Below are 21,760 nucleotides of genomic sequence, written 5' to 3'. Positions count from 1 at the left end.
TTTTGGCGCATAGTTCAATATGATAGCATTCACATTTCTTGCTGCACAATGTACACACACGAGTCACTCGGGTTGTGGTATGTTCTTGTCTTGCAGATAAGGTGATGGAATCCGTGGACTGCCAGTCTTGTTATTACATGCCTGAGTTCAAAGTTTTCCTTCGTCCATTCTCGGTCTATCATGGCTCCTGTGGCATAGAATTCTATTGGGGTGGCTTCTCTTTTCTCTCTTAGTGTTGACAATAGTCGTTCCGAAGCGTTCGTCTTGGGCAGCATCATGTTTGTCCTTAGATCTTCAGTAAGGAAGGTCTCCCTTGCGAGTAAATATACAAAACTCGAGCGTGTGTACTTGGAGACTCCCATCGCCTTCTTTAAGTAGGTTGCCTTTACTCCTTCTAGTGTTTCTAGGTTAGCCATTGTTAGATGCTCTCCAATTATTTCAATGCCGTATGTTAGTATTGGCAATATTTTGGTTTTAAACAGTGCCATTGCTGTTTCTAGGCTCAGAGATTTGATATTTTTTACGTCATGCATCGCTCTTATTGCTTGTGTGGCTCTTTCTGTTATGTGCTTTATGTAGCATTTCGCACTGGTTTGTAATGTCATGCCTAGATATCTATAGTCTGACACTCTTTAGTTTCCTGTTTTGAATGGATATTTCTGCTGCTTCCGGTGTTCTTCCGCCATTTCTGAATATCATCATTTCAGTTTTTTCCACATTTATCTCAAATTTGTGCTTAGTGCACCATTCCACCATGGCGTTCATAGTTTCCTTAATTTCGTAAGATCTTTTGACCCCACTACTATGTCGTCCGCATATGTGTATGAGCTTATTTCCTCTCTCTGCGTTATTCTTATAGTTCTTCTGTTGCCAGGATGAACAGTAGAGGGCTTAGTGGGTCCCCTTGCAGAATCCCTTTCGTTTGCAATATCGGTTCTGACATCGAGCGATTGTCTGAAATTTTTATTTCATTCCATCTTAATATTGATTTTATGGACTTGGTCCAGACGTTGTCTTTTCCTAGGGTTTCGTCCAGTTTCTTCTTTACGAGTTCCCTGCCAATGTAGTCGAACGCTTTTGTGAAGTCTATGAACACCACATAGAACTTCTCCCTTTCGTTATGCCCTCTTGTATTTTTCATTGTCTGCAAGAGCTGCACAACAATTAACACACTGTTTAGCATCACATGTCTTCTTAGCAATATAACCAGCAATATATTATTATAATGCATTTGCATTCACGAGCTCATTGTCAACATCAGAGAAATTAAAAGATTCCCTCATCAGCTATTAACCTCTTTCACAATTTCATTTGTTACTAGAACATAACATTATTTTGAGCAGCAATGGCCGATTACTGTACTGAATATCATTGCAGGAAGAGTTATCTGGCTAGTTCTACCATCCTTATTTGTAATTATGCATATCAGTGTACATTTTTAACGACTTCCTACAGTAATTTTGCTCCATTTAAGTCCTAAATCCAACCAGATGTGGATGGTACATGCATAGTTTGTCACTATTTATAAATTTCACAGTACTAAAAATTCAACATTTCATTCCAGGTGGATATGTTACTGTAAATGTACGAAGACTGGTAAATCTTAGAATTTACCGATATGACCTAACATTTACTGTTATAGTGCGATAAAACCTCGAAATATCTTATTAGATATATATATATATATATATATATATATATATATATATATACATTTTGAATTTTTACCAAGAGATGTTGGTAAATCTCAGGATTTACCTTATCAGTTGTGGTAAAATAGTATTAATTTAATAAAAAACTTTTACTAAGATTTGCCGTTCTTCGCACTTTTACATATCTATCTCCGATTCATCTTTTTATTGTTGTTTTATGATTATTTTAAAACACAAATAAAAATCGCCTCAGCAATGACTGAAATAATTTGTATTTATTTTAAATTGAAATTATTTAAATATTCTTACATTCCAATGTAAGTATAATAAACAATATTTCATATTAAAAATAGTGAAAAATATTATACTTTTAACCACTGTCTGTTATTGTATTCCATACAAAAATTAACAAAGCCTTTACATCCCCTCAAACGGTCCAGATCCACAAATAAAGTAAAACAAACATTAAAAATGTTAATTCTTGTTACAACAAGATGGCTGTTATAACATTTAGAATTAGCCTACACAACATGGAAGATGATTTACACAAACATTTTTTTGTTGAATCTTTTTTAACAATTACACTTTTTGAACCCTTGTTCTCCAACGAAAGATAGTTTGCCAACCACTTCCCGTACACTAATTTCTTCTTTTCCTACTTCGATGCTGATAAAATTTTCTTTGTACAATGTAAATTGATCCTAGTGTGCAATGACTTCAGTTTGCCAGCTTTGGTACAAAGTTGATAAAACTCGTCATCTTGAATATTTATGACCACTGCTATTATTGATTTTGCGTCAATCTTTGCCCGGTCTACATCCGGTACTTTGATTCTCAAATTCTGTCCGACTGAAAGTTTTGGAATTCTGTTACAAGTGGCTAATTTCATTTTCTTCGCTTGCATTTCAAGAACTTCTTTTGCAGCCTCTTGGAACCCCTTCACTTTATCGATCCTGCAAATATGTCTGAACCTGCACAACAGAGCAGGATTCTTCGATCTAGCTTTTACCAGCTTGCATCAGTATATTCTGAGATTTACCAACATTTCTTGGTAAAAGTTGAAAATGTATGAATCTAATAAGATATTTTGGGGTTGTAAATTCTAAGATTTACCAGTCTTTGTACATTTACGGTATCAGATACATACATACATACATACATACATTCATTTATCTTTCACAGCCACACATACTGTCTTCCTATTCTGGAAAACTGTACTTCCATTCAGTGAATCAAATGTCTTGTCCATGTTGCGCTGTATCTCCTGCATGTACTGCCAATGTTGGCAAGCAAGAAATGTTCTGCAGCTACTGAATGACTTAATGTCCGTCCTGCAGTTCTTACTCTCATCAGTCTCAATCCACTTGCATATAAATGTTTATCATTAATTCTTGTTAGCTGAAACTGTATACTATAGACCTATATGTTTCGATTTTGCTATTTAAGTCTTGAAATATTACATTATACTTTTTCAACATATTTCGAGTACATTTTAAGAGATGGTTTGTGTAAAAAAATTCAACAATTATCTGACCATTTGCTGAATAAAATGCAGTGGCGTAGCATGAAATTTTGAGCAGGGGAAGCTAACTCAAGTTGTGTTTCATGCAATATAAGAAGACATATTACAAAAATACAGTCTTAAAATAAATAGTAGTCAATTTCAAGTCAGCAGTCGAAGATTGATTGGAACATCGTAACACCAATAAGGCATGACCTCAAATGATACGTAGTAAAATATGATTTCACATATCTCTTAACAAATAGATACGTATACGTATAACATTAGCTCACTCCTTGTCATACTTAGAGAAATCACAATATTAGTATCATTACGCAAGTATGCGTCTGTCTTTTGGCTGTGTTCTTCATTGACATCAAGGGAGTCGGTCATTTGTTTTTTAAATCACACTTTTGTTCGTAAGTCAGTCTTGATAATACAATTGTCCTAAAAAAAATTCAAGTAAATTAGTGTCAGGTACTGTTATTTCGCTCATTATTTATTATATCAGCCACAATGCACACTAACACTTCAACTGAAGACAACTGACGAAAAGGGATAACTCGGAAACTACTTATTTTAAATGTTAAAGCTAGCTTCTTGCGAGCCTTGCGACTAGGGTAGTTTAGCTAGAAAGGGATGGAAAATCTGCGGGGTGGATTACACAGAAGAAACCAGTCTGCTTGGAAGCTGGTGTGTGCAGGCTTCTTGTTTACTGCTGCATCACAAATCATCCTGAGCTACCGCATCACAATATGTAATGCGTAAATATAAATTCTATTAAAATTAATAAATAATTTTCTCCATAAACTGCAGGTTTATTATGAAATTATTATTAACTGGGGAAGCTACGCTTTTTAGCTTACATTGACACTACGCCACTGATAAAATGGTTGATCTGGCTTTGAGCAGTAATAGATCAGGTCTTAATTTCCAAGCATTCGCCAGTAGGTGACACTAGTCACTTTTGGCTCAGATTATTTGTTTATGATGTTCTGAGCCATAGTGGATCAAGTCATCAAAGCGTTGCATCAATTAAGATCACAATTGTTTATATTTTATAAATCTAGAATTTGAGAATGGAGCAATAAAATTATTGCTAGTGAAATTAGATAATCCACTAGAGCAGGTTAACTTTGAGTCCTGTTATCTCAAAACTACGGCTCATGGACTTGATTCACTTTAGCTCTGAATGCCTCATTTATTTGTACAAGACAATAAGGATACAGCATTGCAGATTCCGATTTCTACTGAGGATGATTTGAAATTATTTTGTTCATAACAGAATAATAACTAATGATAAATGTAGACATTTAAGAAAATGAAATAAACTGACTTTAAATATTTTTTCATGAAATAATCTCTGATTTCCAACAGACTGAAGTATACATATGTTTTTTTTTTTTTTTATACACTTTCCTGTGATGTTAATTATATTATATTATATTAATTATATTATTGTGCTAATAGTGAACTTAGGATGATGAAATCTTTTCTGTATTGCAATAAAATAGTAGAAGTTAATTGTAACAAAATGTCTTGTATGTTTATGAAAAAAAAATAATAAATTTTATGCATTCTAACCGCAACAAATTTGGTTGGTCATGTCTATTTCATTTCATATGTTACACCCCTTTTCCTACCTTCACTTCCTGGCACATCATGTTCTGAAAATCCTGATTATATTGACTCAAGATCTTTATTCCAAAAAAAGAAAGAAATAATTTTAATAGGGATGATTACATTTCAAACATTGATATAAATACACTGCTCAAAACAATTAGAGGAACACTATGAATTATTCAAATATTTTTTCATTGGATAAAGGTACAGACATGAAATTAATAAAGTACATTATTTATGGTTATTTATGACCACATTTATCTCCATGTCAATAAAAACAAGTGAATAATGTCAACACACAACTTTTTAAAACATTGCACTATATAAGAAATTGAATCTTGTCCTTACTTATCAAACACCCGTTGTAAAGGTCTAGTATTGTGTATGGCCTCCACAACATTCGATGACAGCTTGGCACCTTCATGGCATGGTTCCTATGAGATTCTGTATTTCCTCTTGGGGAACACTCTCCCATTCCTCCTTTAGAGCATCTCAAAGTTCCTGCTGGGTTTGTGGAGCTTGATGTCGGTTCCTGACTTTCGTATGCAGAAGATCTTACAAGTGTTCAATAGGGTTGAAATCTGGGCTGATTGCAGGACACTCCATTACCTTCATTTCATTCTCCCTTAAGAAATCCCTGATGACAGCTGCAGAATGTGCCTTGGCATTATTCTGAACAAACAGAAATCCAGGACCTACTCCAATGGCAACACGTACTAGATGCTCTTCAAGAACGTCAGCATTTAGTCACTGGGTAACAATTACCAGGTCCGTACGAGTGTTGTGCATAATTCCGGCCCAAGCCATTATGGAACCTCCACCGATTCTATCAATTTCCTGTACAGCTTTTGCAGAAAATCTTTCACCTGGCCGTCCCCACACCTTTAAACGACCATCACAACGTGTAAGATGATACCTGGATTTGTCCGAGAAGAGCACAGATTGCCACTGGTTCAGGTTCCAATCCTCAAGGTTTTCAGCAAACGTAAGTCTTTGTGCCTCATGCTCATTTATCAAACGCTGTTTTTAACAGGCATTTTTGGACGAATATTCTCTTTCCTTAATCTATTCCTTACCTTTTGGTCTGAAACCCGGATTCCGGAAGCCATTTAGAGGTCATTCTGCAGGTCTCTTACAGTTTTTGTACGCTGTCGAAAAGCAGATAGGACAATGTCTCTGTCGTAGTGGGGGCTTGTTTTACATTTACGACTCTGGCCAGGTCTTGTACAATACCGACCTGTCTTTCTGTGCCTGTTGTGTAACCTAGACACCACGGAAGCAGAAACCACAAGCTCTCTAGCCACTTGTCTCAGTGATTGACCTTGTCGTAAAAGAAGTAGAGTATGATACACTTCAAACTCATTTAAATGCCTCATTTTGTCAGAGACTTTAATCAACAAGGCAGTAATCAGCATTGGTCACTATAGGAACGTCAGAAAATTTACCAATTAGGAGTTGTCAGTGCCTTCTGTAAACAAAGATTTCTCCATATTTCTTATTTCAGGTCATTACTGTATTTAGGCCATGGATCTTTAAAATTTGTATCCATACATTAAATTAATGTTCCAATTTACATACAGTAGAACCCCGATTATCCGTCAGTCACTCTTTCCTGTTTTTGTTGCTAAAAATATTGAGTACTGCACAATACATTAGTACGTATATTTTGTATAGAGCAAGCCTTTGTCCTTACGCATCATGATCTACTGTTCGAGTGACCTGTTTAATTTCTCTGCAAAACGTCTTCCAGAAGTACCAAAAGAATACATGTTATGCTAAGTATCGAAGAGAAGTGTATATGATTGAGTGGTTTTGGAAAAGAAGAACTGTGGTTCATCTCACATCGGAATACGAGATTGGAGTTACAACTGTGCGAGATTTAATAAAAAACACGGATAAAGTGTAAAAATTACTGAAATCTATAATATGAGACCTATACTTTTCCTATCTTTGCACATAAATCCATCATAGGACGTTTTTCTTGACCCTTATAAACCAATTCATTCATTCATAATTTTCTGTCACTGCAAACCCAACATTCTCCAGTCTTTCCTATTTTCTGCCTTCCTCTTAGTCTCCGCATAAGATTCATATATTACCTTAATGCCGTCTATTATTTGATATCTTCTTTTGTCCCGAAATCTTCTCTCATTCACCATTCCTTCCAGTGAATCCTTCAGTAGACAGTTTCTTCTCAGTCAGTGAACCAGCCAATTCCTTTTTCTTTTCTTGATCACCTTCAGCATTATTCTTTCTTCACGCACTCTTTCTAACAGAGCTATTATACTTAAAATTTCTGATCCACTACTTAATATGTTAAAACATATGACCACGGAGAAAATTACGAAACTGCATTATGCAACACTTAATTTATGAAAGTCTTTTATGGTACGGATTATCCGATTTTTTCGATTAGTCGTTCAGCCCACCCCCTTCATTACCACGGATAATAGAGGTTCTACTGTATTGTCCAATTTTCAACATCACAGCTTCAAAAAACACTTACTTATTCAATTTATTACAAGTGTTCCTCTAATTATTTTGAGCAGTGTAGTAATATAACGGAGAGAATTTGTAAATAATTCACGTGGAGGTGTAAGTAATTATCGGCGGAAGTCTTGAAATTGTAAATAAAGATACTACTACTACTACAGAGGGGAAGTGAAGAGAAATCTTTATTTTCCCGCAATTTTTTGCTTGCTTGTGGTGCTCTGGTAAGTACGAAAAGCTTCTTGACAGATTACACTTAATCCGGCTTATGAACTCCTCTTGTATCTGATTTTAAGCCGCAGATATACTATTTCATTGGTCCGGCTTATATTCGGGTAAATACAGTAGGTTGGAGATCTGAGATTGAAAGAAGACATAAAAATGAGATTCGTTTATAAAAGTAATAATAGTGTTTGTAATCTTATTACTTTAATTTAATCATCTGCTGTGATTACTTCTTATGCTGATTACACTGGAATTTCTTCAGTTACATCATCCCTTTTTGTGTGAATTTTATATTGGAAAGAAGTCACGTAATTTAGTTTCATCTTGACACCTCTTTTTAATGGGGACCATAATTATTAATCCTGTAAGATAAGATCTTCGTTCATCCTATGATTACAAAGGTTGATTTACACCTGCAATCTCTAGATGGTTCGTGACTGTACTCTTGTCTACATTCTCAATTCTTCCGTATGATTTACTCTTTCTTGTTAGGTATGTCGGTATTTAGCCTTCTGAATCTGATGAACTAATATTTAAAACTAAATTAGCCTGACGGGTCCCACATAATTTTAGCATTATCAACAATGATATTCTGTTAACAGAAATGTCCCAACAATGCTAGTAGTTGATTGTTGCAGGTACACAATAACTAATAACATGTCAATACAGAAACCATTGCATTGAATTACCTCATTCTTTTCCTGTACACTGTTTCCTTAATGTAAATTTTACACGTGACTAACCTCATTTTCAACATGTACTTTCTATTGAACGATAAATTAGGCCTCGGGGAACGCAACATCGCAATTTTGCAAAAAAAAAAAAAGGATGACACCTCGTTTTTCTCTTGTGGTCTTTTTGTAACTAACGAGTTACAATTTACAAATGCTTATGTTGCATAATACCAGTGGTGGCCGGTAAGGCATTCTGGTGGTGGTGGTGGTACCAAAAATTAAAAATGGTTTTACGCAAATTATCCTAATGAAACTGATAATCGCAGCTCATGTTTACATTATGTTAAATAAAACACATTAATTAAACCAGCTATTTTACCAGGTGTATAGTTAATAATGCATCTAGTAACAGTTACAATAACATTTCCGAAACTAATGACGAAATTTACAGATACAGATAATGCAAAACTTTCACAGTATTGTTAGTCAAATAAAATAAATTTTATAAGTAATAAAATTACTGGCAAAAACACACGAGATAAACAGTGATATAGATAATAAACGAACACGTTTGCATTTTATTTAACAGGTCGATGAATTCAAGGCAGCGGCCTGAATAACACTTGTTCATGTCCTGCATAGATCTCATGTATCGTTAACAAAAGCATCAATACTATAGCAACAGTGTAGCGATATTTAGTTGCTGCAAAATAAAACAAATCTTACACAACATTAACAAACAGTGTTACACAATATGAAAAAAATATTTATCTTTCTAAAAAGAACCATGACTATCTCTGCATTCAATATAGTTAAACGGATAATACTTTACACATTCAAATCCAAGTTATGTGCATTAGTTTTGAATTGGCAACATTACATTAACATTTGGGACGGAACTTTAACTTGTGTTTTCGTGCAAATCTGCAGTTGATGGTTCCCTTCCTAACTTCTCCAACAACCCTGCCATCTAGCGAAATTTCTGCATTACTGTGTTCTAGTGGGCGGAATATTAACTACTGAGTCAAACTGAATTCGGCTCAAAGTCTGCCATAAGAAACGTATATAAACTAGAATCAGTAGCCTTTTGTACAGTGTTATACGGACGTAGGCAGTGCCACACAGAAGTGGCTCCAAAGTTCGGAAAAATGCTGCAAGAGTGCGTCCCGATCTGTGTGCGCGCTTGTTCAGATGAAATACGAATAAAAGTGTAGAAATAAACTATTACAACTGCTTTTTAGGATATAATTTTTTGTTTATTTCATTGGCTGTGCCATGGCACACTGGCACTACCCCAAAAGCCGCCCCTACATAATACCCATCAGTTTACTAATATTATGAGTTATTTGAGCTGGAAGAATATTGCAAATTACTAGTATTTTCTGTTGCATAATACCCACATCAGTTTAGTAATATTAATAGTGATTTTCGATAGACAAATTTGACAAATTACGACTTACAATTTACTAATATTATTGGTTATTTTCGCCGCAAAAGTTTTACAAATTACAAGTTAGAAATTACTAATATTTTCTATTGCATAATACCCATCAGTTTACTAATTATTAGTGATTTTCACTAGAAAAATTTTACACATTACATGTTACAATTTCCTAATCTGATATGTTGCATAATACTGATCAGTTTACTAAAATTATTAGTTATTTTTGCTGGAAAACATTTACAAATTAAGAGTTAGAATTTAATATTATTTTATGTTGCATAATTCCCATTAGTTTACTAATATTATAAATTATTTTCGGTGGAACAATTTAACAAATTACTAATATTGTCAACTTGGTACTGGTATTTTGGCAAATACAGTAGGGTTTTGTGTTCGCGTAGGCTTCCGCGGCTGGTGTACATGGTCTGTGGATAAGCTTTGGGGCTTCTACTGCGTTGTCTTGGTGTTTGACCGCTGTGTTGTGATCATCTTCAGAGCAGTTGGATAAGGAAATATTAAATTGAATTGAAAGAGGAGAATTGGGAGGACAGAATTTAAAAGGTACGCAAAACGCGTCCTTGCAAGGGATTTGGGGCTGAAAGAAACTAAATATGTGAGCTCCAAGCCTGTTGGCCACTTGTCTCACTTTGGGTTACATTACTCCACTGAAGGAGGTCTAGAAAATTTTGAAGGGGAAAAGACCGAAAATGGACGTAACCTCTTAGGTACCACATATGCGAGGGGACGGAAATGTGATCAAAGTGATCACAGGACAGGACGAGGAGGAAATGGCTGGTGTAAATCTGCACATTGAAATGAACTCTGTCATATCGCAGTGCAGGTAGAGTCGAGAAGACTTGTTTGCCGTTAGGATGGCAGGTGTTGTCTTGCACATTGAAAGGGGCTTTGCCATTTCGCAGTGCAAGTGGAGTCGAGAAGACTCTGTCATCTGTTGTTCGATGCCATGGCAGGTGAAGGCCGTCAGAAGAAACGCCGTGAATTCTGAATCTGCAAAATGAAAGGTTCCCTGTCGTTTTGCATTGCGACTAAATGAGTGACCTCGTACATTTAATTTGCAAATTATAGGTTCTGAACTAGGGCATTACGTCGTTTGTTAGAAAAGGGGGAAGGGCATATAGGTCCGTGGCCCATTTCTTTTAGGACTCATCCCGACATTTGTCTCTTACGCCTGAGGAAAACCACGGAATACCTTAGGCAGGATGAGTTGTCTCATATAAGAGATTAGCCAATTTGGTTATTAGGTGGGAGGTGATTGATTATGTCTTGAGCCTTGTTGAATCGTCTCAAAGTAGAGACCAGCCATTTGGCTTTATGTTGACTCAATTACGAAGAGAGTATAGGCAGGGATAAATGTAATCATTAATTAAATTTAGAATAATTACTGGGGTCATGGGGATATGATGGAAATAGTCTGTGAGCTCGTGTATATATATATATATATATATCATATAGTAGGCTCGATGGGGGGGAGTACTTTCACTGATTGGTCGTAGGTTCTTTTGGCATCTGATTGGTCCTTCGTTGTCCAATCCGGTTGAGGTCTGTATGAAGGGGAGTATTCATATTAAATACTGGCCCTCATAAGGTCCGAGTGACCTTGAAACCGTGCCCTAAATACTGGCCCTCATAAGGTCCGAAAGAGTGACGTTGATACCGTGCCCTATGTCCGGATGAAGGGGGGGGGGGACGCGCTGTGTACATGTGGAGACCTGATTTCTCGTTCCTAAGTATGATCTTGGAATAGACTTCCCCGTGAGTTGCTGAGTTGTAATCCCTCGTCCTTGTTAATGTTGTCGGGATGTAGTTTGATGTGGAAGGCTTCTTTGACCAGTCTCCTGTATAAGTTGTCTTCTTTATCTATTATCTTGATATTGTCGAATAGGGTTTTACTTGTTCTTAAAACTTGTAAAGTCGTTGTAGGAATTTGCAAGTCTCAGAGTACTTTTGTTTAGTGGTTTTACATAATAATGGACTAGAGTTGAATTACCGACAGAGCTATTGCATAAACTGAAAATTAGAATATTTGAACTACCAAGCTTCGTGTGGTGTTGTAGTCTTCAATAATAAGTGGCATAAAATTGCCAATATATAAGTGTTTTAGAACTTTTGTTTGTGTCTACATAATAAATGACTTAATATTCTACTTATAGAGCTGTTGCATAAATACTTAGAAATTGAAAATTATAATTGTAGCACTTTCTTTGCTTCCTGTGATCTTGTTGTTTTCAATATTAATTCACCACTTGAACATTTCCGTTGTTCTTGAGGTCTTGTTGTTTTTAATGGGAATTGTCGAATTGATACTGTTAGATGGAGAGCTGCAGTAGGGAATGTAGTGTTGTATAAATTATTGTGAGGACTTGTACAAATTTGACAGAACTTTTCCTTTGTGTGGGACTGAAATTTTTCATACATATTTTTGAAATTCATAACTAGTTTTATAACATTTCCATGCTTCTTGTGGTCTTGTTGACAATATAATATTGATAGTACCGGTAGTTGTGTTTAGTGGTATACTACTTTTAGAGCAGTAATAACGAAACATTTTCCAAATTCATAGCAAGATTTGTTATTGTTCCATTCTTTTTCATGTTGTAGTGTTGAATAATAATTTTTGACTTGATACTGGGACTTGTACAGCTGCTGTAGAAACTCTACTGTTGCATAATTATTGCCAAATTTGTGCGAGGACTTGTAGAAGTTTCAGAGTAGTTTGGTTTTGTGCTTTTACATAATAACTGAGCTCTTGCATAAATATTTACAGATTGATAATTGGGATTGTAAGACTCTGATGATTGTACTGTTGCATAATGTCTTTTTGTGCTTTTACATAATAATTGACGTAATCTTCAACTCATAGAGCTGTTGCATAAATATTTAGAAATTGAAAATTGGAATTATAGTACTCCCATGCTTCTTGTGGTGTTGTTGTTATGAATGGTAATTTACAGCTGCATTATGATTTCTGAATTCATAACAAGTCTTACATATGTATGAAAGTGGTTTTTGTTTTAAGACTTGATACATTGCCATGCTTGTTGTGGTGTTGAATAATAATTGACTACTTATAGATCAGATTAGTTATATTTTCATTGTTTTTGTAGTGTAGTAGCGTTGAATAATAATTCACGATTCATATTTGCACTTGGACAGCTGATATAGAGATTCTACTGATGTATAATTATTCTCAAATCCATACTAGGACTTGTACAAGTGTCAGAGTAATTTTGTTTTGTGCTTTTACATAATAAGTAAATAAATCTGCTAGACATAGAACTGCATTACCGTTTTTTTATATGGTAATTGCGACTTGATACTGATACTTGGTGAAGTGATAGAGAGTCTACCCATTTGCTTTTGTTTTGTGCTTTTATATAATAATTGGTTTTACACTAATACTTACAGAGCACTAATAGCGAGCGAACTCTTGGCTAAATATTTTTTAAGTGACAGTTAGATTTACCGGTAATATAGTCCCATGCTTCTTGTAGTGTTGTTATATTCAATAGTAATTGACATTTAGATGCACTGCTCCTTAAAACTTGTTATATTGATTGTACTTTTGACTTTACAATGACAGTTATAGATGACTAATAGCAACTGAAATGTTGGGTAATTGTGTATTACATTGCCATGCTTCTGGTGGTGTATATTGTTCAATTATAATTGATGATTTCATACTGACACTTGGACAGCTGCAATTGGAACTCTATTATTCCCAAATCCTTATGAAGACTTTTACGTGTGCAAGCGCTTTTAGTTAATAATTGACTTAATCTAGTACTCGTAGAACTGCATTATCAACTGAATTTTGGAAGAATTGTTTACAAATTGGGAAAAGTTAGAAGCATAGCACTTCCTTGCCCTTTTGGGGTGTTATTTTCGTCCTGATACTTGGACAGTAATGTTCCGTAATGATTGCTAAATTAATGGCAGGAGTTATAGACGTCTGATAGAGTTTTTGTTTTGTGCTTTTGCATAAGAATTTATTTTTCACTAATACTTATAGAACAGTAATAGGGACTGAACTCTTGGTGAAATATTTTTGAAATTGATAACAAAATTTTGTGCATTGCCATGCGTTCTCTGGTGTTATATTGTTGAGTAATAATTAACTTGATACAGACACTTGGAGAAGTGCAATAGGGTTGTACTGTTGCTTAGAACTTGTTCATTTCATCATAGGACACATAGTGTTGTTTAATAGTTGTGCGTGATAATTGAGATTGCATTAATGTTTAAAGACGAGTACCATAGTCCTAATAGTGTTGTAGTGTATAGTAATGATTGACAGTTTTTCCCTCAACCCAATATGAGCAAATGCTGGATAACTTTCGGTTCTGGACCCCGGACTCATTTCACCGGCATTATCACCATTTCATTCAGATGCTAAATAACCTAGATGTTGATACAGTGTCGTAAAATAACCCAAGAAAATAAAATGAAATCTATTTTCTGTTCCATATTCTGTGTATTGTGTTGTCTATTTTGTAGTCCAATTTTCTCTCTATTTATTCTGTATTTAATACTCAATTTTCTCCACTGTTTTCTCTTCATTTACTTCCCTAATTGCTAATGTATTTTGTGTGTATTTGCTTGTGTATTTTTGTGCTCAATTTTCGCTCTATTTTCTACTCTATTATGTGTATTTACTTGTGTAATGTGTACTGTTTTTTTTTCTGTACTTTGTCCTCTATTTTCTCCCTGTTTCCTCTTATATTTTGTACTCAGTTCTGTCGTCTATTCTCTGCCGATATTTGTCTCCATTTTGTACTCTGTATTGTTGTCTGTATTCTGCATTCTATATTGTGCTCTATTTGCTGCTCTATGTTCTATTTTCTCTGTATTTTCTCCTCTATATTCTTGTCTAATTTGTCTCTATTTTCTCTTATTTGTAAACTGTATTTTGTTCTCTTTTTCTATTGTATTTTCTGTGTTTTGTAACCTATTTTTGTCTCCTGTTGCCTCCTCTATTTTCTATTGTATTTTCTGTCCTATTTTCCTTCTAGTTTCTGCTCTATATTGTCTTTATTTTGTACTCTATTGCCTGTTTACTGTCTATTTTCTGGTGTAATTTCTGCTATTTTCTCTCTTTTCTCCTCAATATTGTGCTCCAATTGTATTTTCTTCTCTATTGTCTCTCATTTTTTGCCCTATTTTGTCCTTTGTTTTGTATGTATTTTCTCCCCTACTTTGTCTTTATTTTCTGTTTTATGTCGTCTGTATTTTATCCTCTAAAATAATGTATGCTCTATTTTATCTCCCATTTTCTACACTATTTTCTACTCGATTGGAAGAGATCAGGAAATGTAGGAGAAAGTAGAGTCAATATAGGAGAAGATAGAGGAGAATATACAGGAAAAAATATAATAGTAATGGAGTAATGATACCGATAATGTTTTTAAATTTAAATTGTATTAAATTTATATTGGGCGCCATGATAGTTCGTTTCTTCGCGAGACGGCGTCTCGAAGAGTCCGAGATGATTAGCAGTGTTGCCAATAGAGCTATTTTGTCGTTAAATGTAATGATTTGAAAGTGACTTTGGCCGAGATCTTGTTTTCTCTTTTATATTGCTGAAATAGGGATTTAGAAACTTTTTACACATCGTCAAGCAAAAAATGAAGGTTTCTGTATTGCTAATAACTAATAAGGAATTTGGCAACTTTTGAAGTAGTGTTTTTTGCCGATATCTGTGTTGGCGATCCTGGTGAATAATAAAAGTGAATATGGCTGACTTACGGATATGTGTAATTTTATTGTGCCGTGTTTTTAGGAATAGAAAATGGATATAAGTACTCCTTATGGAATTAACGAAATCAGGTGAGAATAGTTTTATGCTGTACGTATGAATATAATATTAGAGCAGCTGGCTACGGACTGGAAGGTCCGGGGTTCAATCCCAAATGGTGACAGAATTTTTTCTCGTTGCCAAACTTTCAGAACGGCCCCGAGGTTCACTCAGCCTCCTATAAAATTGAGTACAGGGTCTTTCCCGGGGGTAAAAGGCGGTCAGAGCGTGGTGCCGACCACACTACCTCATTCTAGTGCCGAGGTCATGGAAAGCATGGGGCTCGACGTCCATGCCCCCCCCCCCCCAAAGTGTCTTCATGGCATGTTACGGGGATATCTTTACCTTTTTTTTTTTTAACCTTTGTATGAATATAATATAATGATATGATGTAGGTGTATAGTGCACCATGTTGTCCGTTTTGAGTGACGAAAGAGGGTCAATCTTGGAATCATTTCAATTTTGGCATGATTGTCATAATGAGTAGTGTAGGGTTAATATGAGGAGGAAGTAAAAACAGGAATTAATTGGAATGAATTTAAGATATTTTGTGTGGTACTGACCATTAAATATCAATAGGCAATTTCATGTGAAAGCAGAAAGGATTAATTAAAAGCCAGTTATAAAATGTAGTTTTGGAACTATTGAAACTTGCAATATTGACTGGGAAGCTTATTATATAATTTCATGATAATATATATTGGCTACCAATGAGTACGATGATTGTCTATATTATGTCGAGTGTAAAGGACTAGGTCGTATTACTGTTAATATCTGTGATTGTTAGAAAAGTAGTCGACAGTGTGACATACAATTGTAATGGCTTTGTTTTGCAAAATGAAGACACTCCCAATTTTGCTACCATTTCCCCAGAAGATTAAGGTATACTGGATTACCAACTGAAAGAACGAAAAGTAGGCACATGTGAAATAATTTTGAGAAACGCAAGTTACAGATTTCTTTAATAAATATATAACTGTTGATAACTTTGTGCATATGTATCGTCTATAAAAAGTCGTAGAAATTTGGTATAGTTTTGTATGTTGTCCTTTTTTATTAGATGATTTAGGATAAAAGGGGAACAAAACAGGTCTTGAATATGTCCAGGTACTGATGTTGATTAACAACACCGTCCAAAAAGAAAGATTCAAACATACGCTTCTGCAAAGTCGACCGGGGTACACCGAATTCCGCAGCTTGTTCAGCCGTCGACTTGTCTGGCGATCTCAATGAGTCTGCATTGTTCTCTGCTGGAAGGTCTGCCGCCACTTGTCTTAAATCTCTCCTGTTTGATTTTTTTTTTTTTTCCGTGCCTCCCAACAACTTGCAATAACAAGATGTATTACTAGTTCATATGATATACGCCGATGACATGGCCCTAGGCTCGACAAAGAAAGAAGACGTGCAAGAAACCTTTAACTGGATTGTAAACTGGGCAGACGAAAACCAGCTCCAGATCAACAAAGACAAAACAGTACAAATGACGTTCAGGAGGGGAGGTAGAAAGATGGACAACGACACGCTCTACTACAAAAATGAGCCACTAAAAGTCACCAACGTGTTTAAATACTTGGGAGTAACACTGCAAACAACGACAAAGTCCTTCTGGATCCATGTGAAAGAAAGGGCAACTTCAGCAATCAAGGCAATATTTGATATTAAGAATGTAAGGCAGCTCAGCCTGGACACTGCTATTAGGCTCTTCGAGGCAAAAATTGTCCCGATAATAACCTACGGCATTGACATCATATTGACCAACCTAAGCCTAAGAGATCTCAGAACTATGGAAAACGTCAAAGCGCGGTTCTTAAAAGCAGCTCTCGGGATCTCAAAACACGCGCCATCGAGAATAGCCTACGAGTTGGTGAGGGAAAATTTCTTAATAGAAGACCTATGGTACAAACTGCCATCTACCGAGAATTTGACCAGACTGCTAGAGGAAAAGAGATGAGATTTGGCTTGACTTCTATAGCACGAATGCGATGATCGACAGAACTTGGGCAGGACCCAACCAAGAACTATGACATACAATAACAAGTCTGGCAACCCACGGCTACCACCACAAACTCTGCAAGACCCAACACTACCACTCACCTAGTCTGGAATGCGTGTGCGAACTCTGTGATCAGCTCTGCGAAAGATATCACATAATAAAATGCAAGAACAGAATCAAGTCAATTAGCGAATACAGCAAAGAATAATAACAAATCAACTCTTGCACACTTGTGCGCATTTCTTATTATTATTATTATTATTATTATTAGTTCATATGATCTGAAACAGTGTGGGGGTTTTTCTTTCCACTTTGCTAGATTATGGGAAGAAAATGAGTTTGGGGAGTTTTGCACGGTTTTTCTTTGGACTTGACTAGATGATAGCTGTGTAATAATTGTGGTAGGTGAACATAATGAATGACAATGTATGAAAAATTGCAATGACAATATTTAAAAGAATGAAGATTTAGTAGTAGCAAAGCAGTTTCCGTATCTTGGTGTTTCATAGGTTAGCGAAGATTTAAACGACTTTTGCTTGTGTCTTGTTTCAGGACATTTTGGAGCAGTTTGGGAGTAGGTGTTTGATTCTGTGGAGTGACAGAGAAGATGAGGAGATGGTATTGAAGCGGCACTGTAAGAGGAGATGGGAGGCAACTGTGGAGCAAATTGCAGCCAGGATACATGCATAAACTGGTAAACTTGGTTACTAACTAATGTCGATATTTAAACACAGTAAGAAGATGTGCATGTTCTATTATTAGTGCATATTTTGCTGTTTGATAGGTTGTGGAAATGTAAGGCACTTGTAAAGATACGAGTCATTCCACGTCAAACCGGACAAATTGAAAGGAAATTTAACACTGAAGTTTTTTATTTCTATCAAACTTTTTTATTCGATTGAAAGAACAAAAATAAAGTATATGTATAGTTTTATTTTCATAAAACTTGATTCTTTCGAAAAGTATTTAAATTCAAAATTTATGTAAGAGTGCGCGCACTGTTATATATAAACAGTAATCTCTCTGTTACTAATTAACGCAATTTATTCAAATTCGGCTCATATTAAAGCTCTTAACATATACTTTTAGCACATCTGGTCTTTGATTACATAAAAATTTATGTTGTATTTTTTTTCTCGAAAATTATATTTTTAAAATGCCTTTTTTTTAAAGTTCGGAAATTTTTTTCGAAATATAAAAAAATATCACTGTATTCCTTAGTTTCTCAACTATATGCGTACAAAATTTCAGAATGGGATATACATAAATGAATTTGCAATAAATTAACTTACCCAGCTGGTTGCACGCTGTTGAGTAGGAGTACCACTGCAAGACCGCGTCGCTATGTATAGATACGTGTGTACACACAGTGTCAGTATGTTATACACCATAAAGTCGACTTACGAAATATGTAAACACTTTTGAAGCACATTAACTTAAAATTCCGCAAAACTAAGTTAAAACACACAAAAACAAGTCAACCGTGTTGGATTACTGAAACATACTTTTCAGCAACTCAGATAAATACACGTTTACTTTCGCAGGACAAAGAATAGTCTTTAACTAGTGCTTCACATTTTGAGACTGGTATGAAAGCATGTAATGTTCTTGTGCCACTTACTGCTTTTGCCCTCTCATATCGAGACTGCACTAAGTCACATTCATTTTTATGTTCATCATTGGTGAAAAATATAAAATCAATTCCACTAATATTCTTTTTAGCCCACTAAAATAATTTTCTTGGTGTCGTAATGGGGTCCTGATGTGGGTGAAGACTTGCTGTTGCTGCTAGTCTCTTAGTGGTGCTGCCAATCCCATCACAAGGGCAAGTTCCAAAAAAATGCCATTCAGAACTTACGCCAAAATCTTCTTCATGAAAACACAGATTTACAATTTTTTTTTCGTTTTTGTATTGGGCACTAGCCCCATCACAAAAATAAATAACTCTTTTTATATTTCCTATTTCGTTTTTCAGAAAGTGTATTAATTGTCATTCGAAAAAGTGAACAGCATTTGTTTCGTGTTTAAGACACTCTGAAATTGGTACGAAATTTTTAAGTTTTAATTCACTTCTGTCTTTAAAATAAATTACCTACAAAGGGATGGAGTGTGACGTGGGGCCCGTTTCACAATCCTTACAAATTACAAATTAACAATTTACAAATAACAAGTAAAAGATTACAAATGCTTGTAAATTGTATTTCACAATGCTATTTTATTAGTTTGTAAAGTCTGACGAACTTTACAAAATCAGCTAAAGAAATTTACAAATACGCATTATTAGTTACACAATATCGCCAACGACAGTTTACAAAATCACTAAGGAGCAGAGCTAAAGTCGCTGTATTTTTTACTACTATCGATATATATTTTATATTTTGTTCTAAAATATATTGTTCTAAGCTTGCTGATTCATATTTCACCAACAGAAAATATAAAGTATCGTAAAAAAAAAATTAAAAGTATTTAGATTTTTATATATTGGCGACAATGGAGTTTCATGTAATGTGATTGATCGAGTATACCAATACGTCTATTACTGAAATGACCAAAGTTAACACAAAATTCAGTCAAATAAGTAAATAACAGATTTGGTCCACGTACAAATATGCAATTGATAAAATAATTACGATGTCTAAAGACAAAATCAGGTTAATTTTTTGTGTTGATCCATCAGTATTTATTAATGTTGCATCCATAACCTCACAAACATTAGTGATCCTCAGCAGCATAAAAATTCTGTGCTATAGTAAATAACATTTTGGTGATCAAAAACCAGCCCCGAATTTAACTCTTTTAACAACATCAATTACCCTATGGGCACTTTTGCACACTGATATCTTAGAAATTCTGTGCTTATCTGCTAACCCACGGAACTGACAGCTAGTATGCATCCAATGCAAAACAATACAGTTCTCGCTTTGAGGTTAGGGCATCACTTTTCTCTTTTGGATGTTGGATATGATGTCCCATATCTTGTAGGAGAGATTCCAGCGAAACGACTTCAGAATACCGCGTAAGTAGTGTCGCTATTGCATTATTGAATTATTTATTTTTGGTGCAGGGAACTTGTTTATTAAGTGCGAGTATTTATTAAATACAATCTTCGTATATAAATACTTACGCGGTATTCTGAAGTATAGCGCGGGACTCATTCGAAACCTTTTATTAAATTTATACAATGATATGAACGTCTTGCCCGGAGAATTTTACGTATATGTCTTCATTTGATTAGGCCTAAATTCAATATCTTCGTCTGTCATTAGAACTCCTTAATAATATCAAAACTGCTTTAGTTTAATTCTTAATATTATCCAGTTACTCAAAAATTAATTTATTAAATATTTCTTTATTGTATTTATTCATAATTTGTTGTAAAATTTACACGTTTGTAAAATTACTCTTCATTGTGAAACAGAATACTTGTAAAGTGATCAAAATTTAATTTGTAAAGATTTGATTTCCTTTGTAAAGTTTAACATTACAAACAAAGATTGTGAAACAGAAGTTTACAATTTACAAAGATTGTAAACATTGTGAAACAGGCCCCTGATTTTTATTCCAATGAACACTGAGTCTTGAATCATGCAGGCATAATTTTGGGAAAAGTCACAAATTACAAGGCATTCACCATCCTGGAGAGCTTCTTTCTTTTCTGCCAGAAACGCAACTTGCTGCTGAACAATAAATGCGTGAGAGCTAGCCCTTCTAACTTGGTGGAAAGTTTATCTAAAAATTCTTCTACTAAAGAGTGCAACATTTCTAAATTAGTTTGGTCAATAGTTACCCATTGTTTGTAATTGACTACATCTATCATTTCTGTTTGAAATGCTTCCTGTAAATATTGAATTAAGTGTGATGTTGGACAATTTTTACACTTTCTGAAATAACAATCAGTAGATGCAGGGTTACATACAATTTGTGAAATCAGATCTTTGTAATTTCTCAGTGGCAGTTCTAGATTGGCTGTCAATTTCGCAATGTTTCCACCATCAGTTAATAACTTTACATTCTCATGATGAGCGCGCGCACACACACACACACAAAGTGTTGCCTAATTTTACTGTATGGCCAGTCCTCAAATATAGTTAAAATCTGAATTTTAAGTTTTCTGTGAATAGTGTTCCTGAAACACTCTGCTAGCTTATTAAATATGTCACTGCTACTCTTCTCATCTGGTGTTGTTTCTACTATTTGTCAATGCGAAAAATCTTTTCCTTAAGTGTTTGTTTTATTTTCTGATATTTCTGTTGGGGATACTTGTTCTGTGATAATTTCTTCTTCTGAATTGGTGTTTCCCCCCATTGACAGCAAACTTCCATTCAACTTATCAATGTCTGTCACTG

The 21,760-nt window shown here is 34.9% G+C and overlaps 1 long non-coding RNA gene across 4 annotated transcripts in view; it reads left to right on the top strand.

The window, feature by feature from the left end:
* Positions 1-21,760, top strand: part of LOC138703052 (uncharacterized) — a 74,432-nt gene that overhangs the window by 32,848 nt on the left and 19,824 nt on the right. For 3 of the 4 annotated variants that reach the window (XR_011332953.1, XR_011332955.1, XR_011332952.1), the window contains exon 6: positions 17,967-18,108. This is a non-coding gene — a long non-coding RNA (uncharacterized lncRNA). Of the gene's footprint in view, positions 1-15,360; positions 15,454-17,966; positions 18,109-21,760 lie in introns of those variants that run through there. The other variant, XR_011332954.1, reaches the window with a different exon arrangement.

Source organism: Periplaneta americana, chromosome 7 (assembly GCF_040183065.1).
Source record: "Periplaneta americana isolate PAMFEO1 chromosome 7, P.americana_PAMFEO1_priV1, whole genome shotgun sequence".
Classification (NCBI taxonomy): domain Eukaryota; kingdom Metazoa; phylum Arthropoda; class Insecta; order Blattodea; family Blattidae; genus Periplaneta; species Periplaneta americana.
Note: the sequence above shows the minus strand (reverse complement) of the source record. Positions and strands in the feature narration are given on the sequence as shown.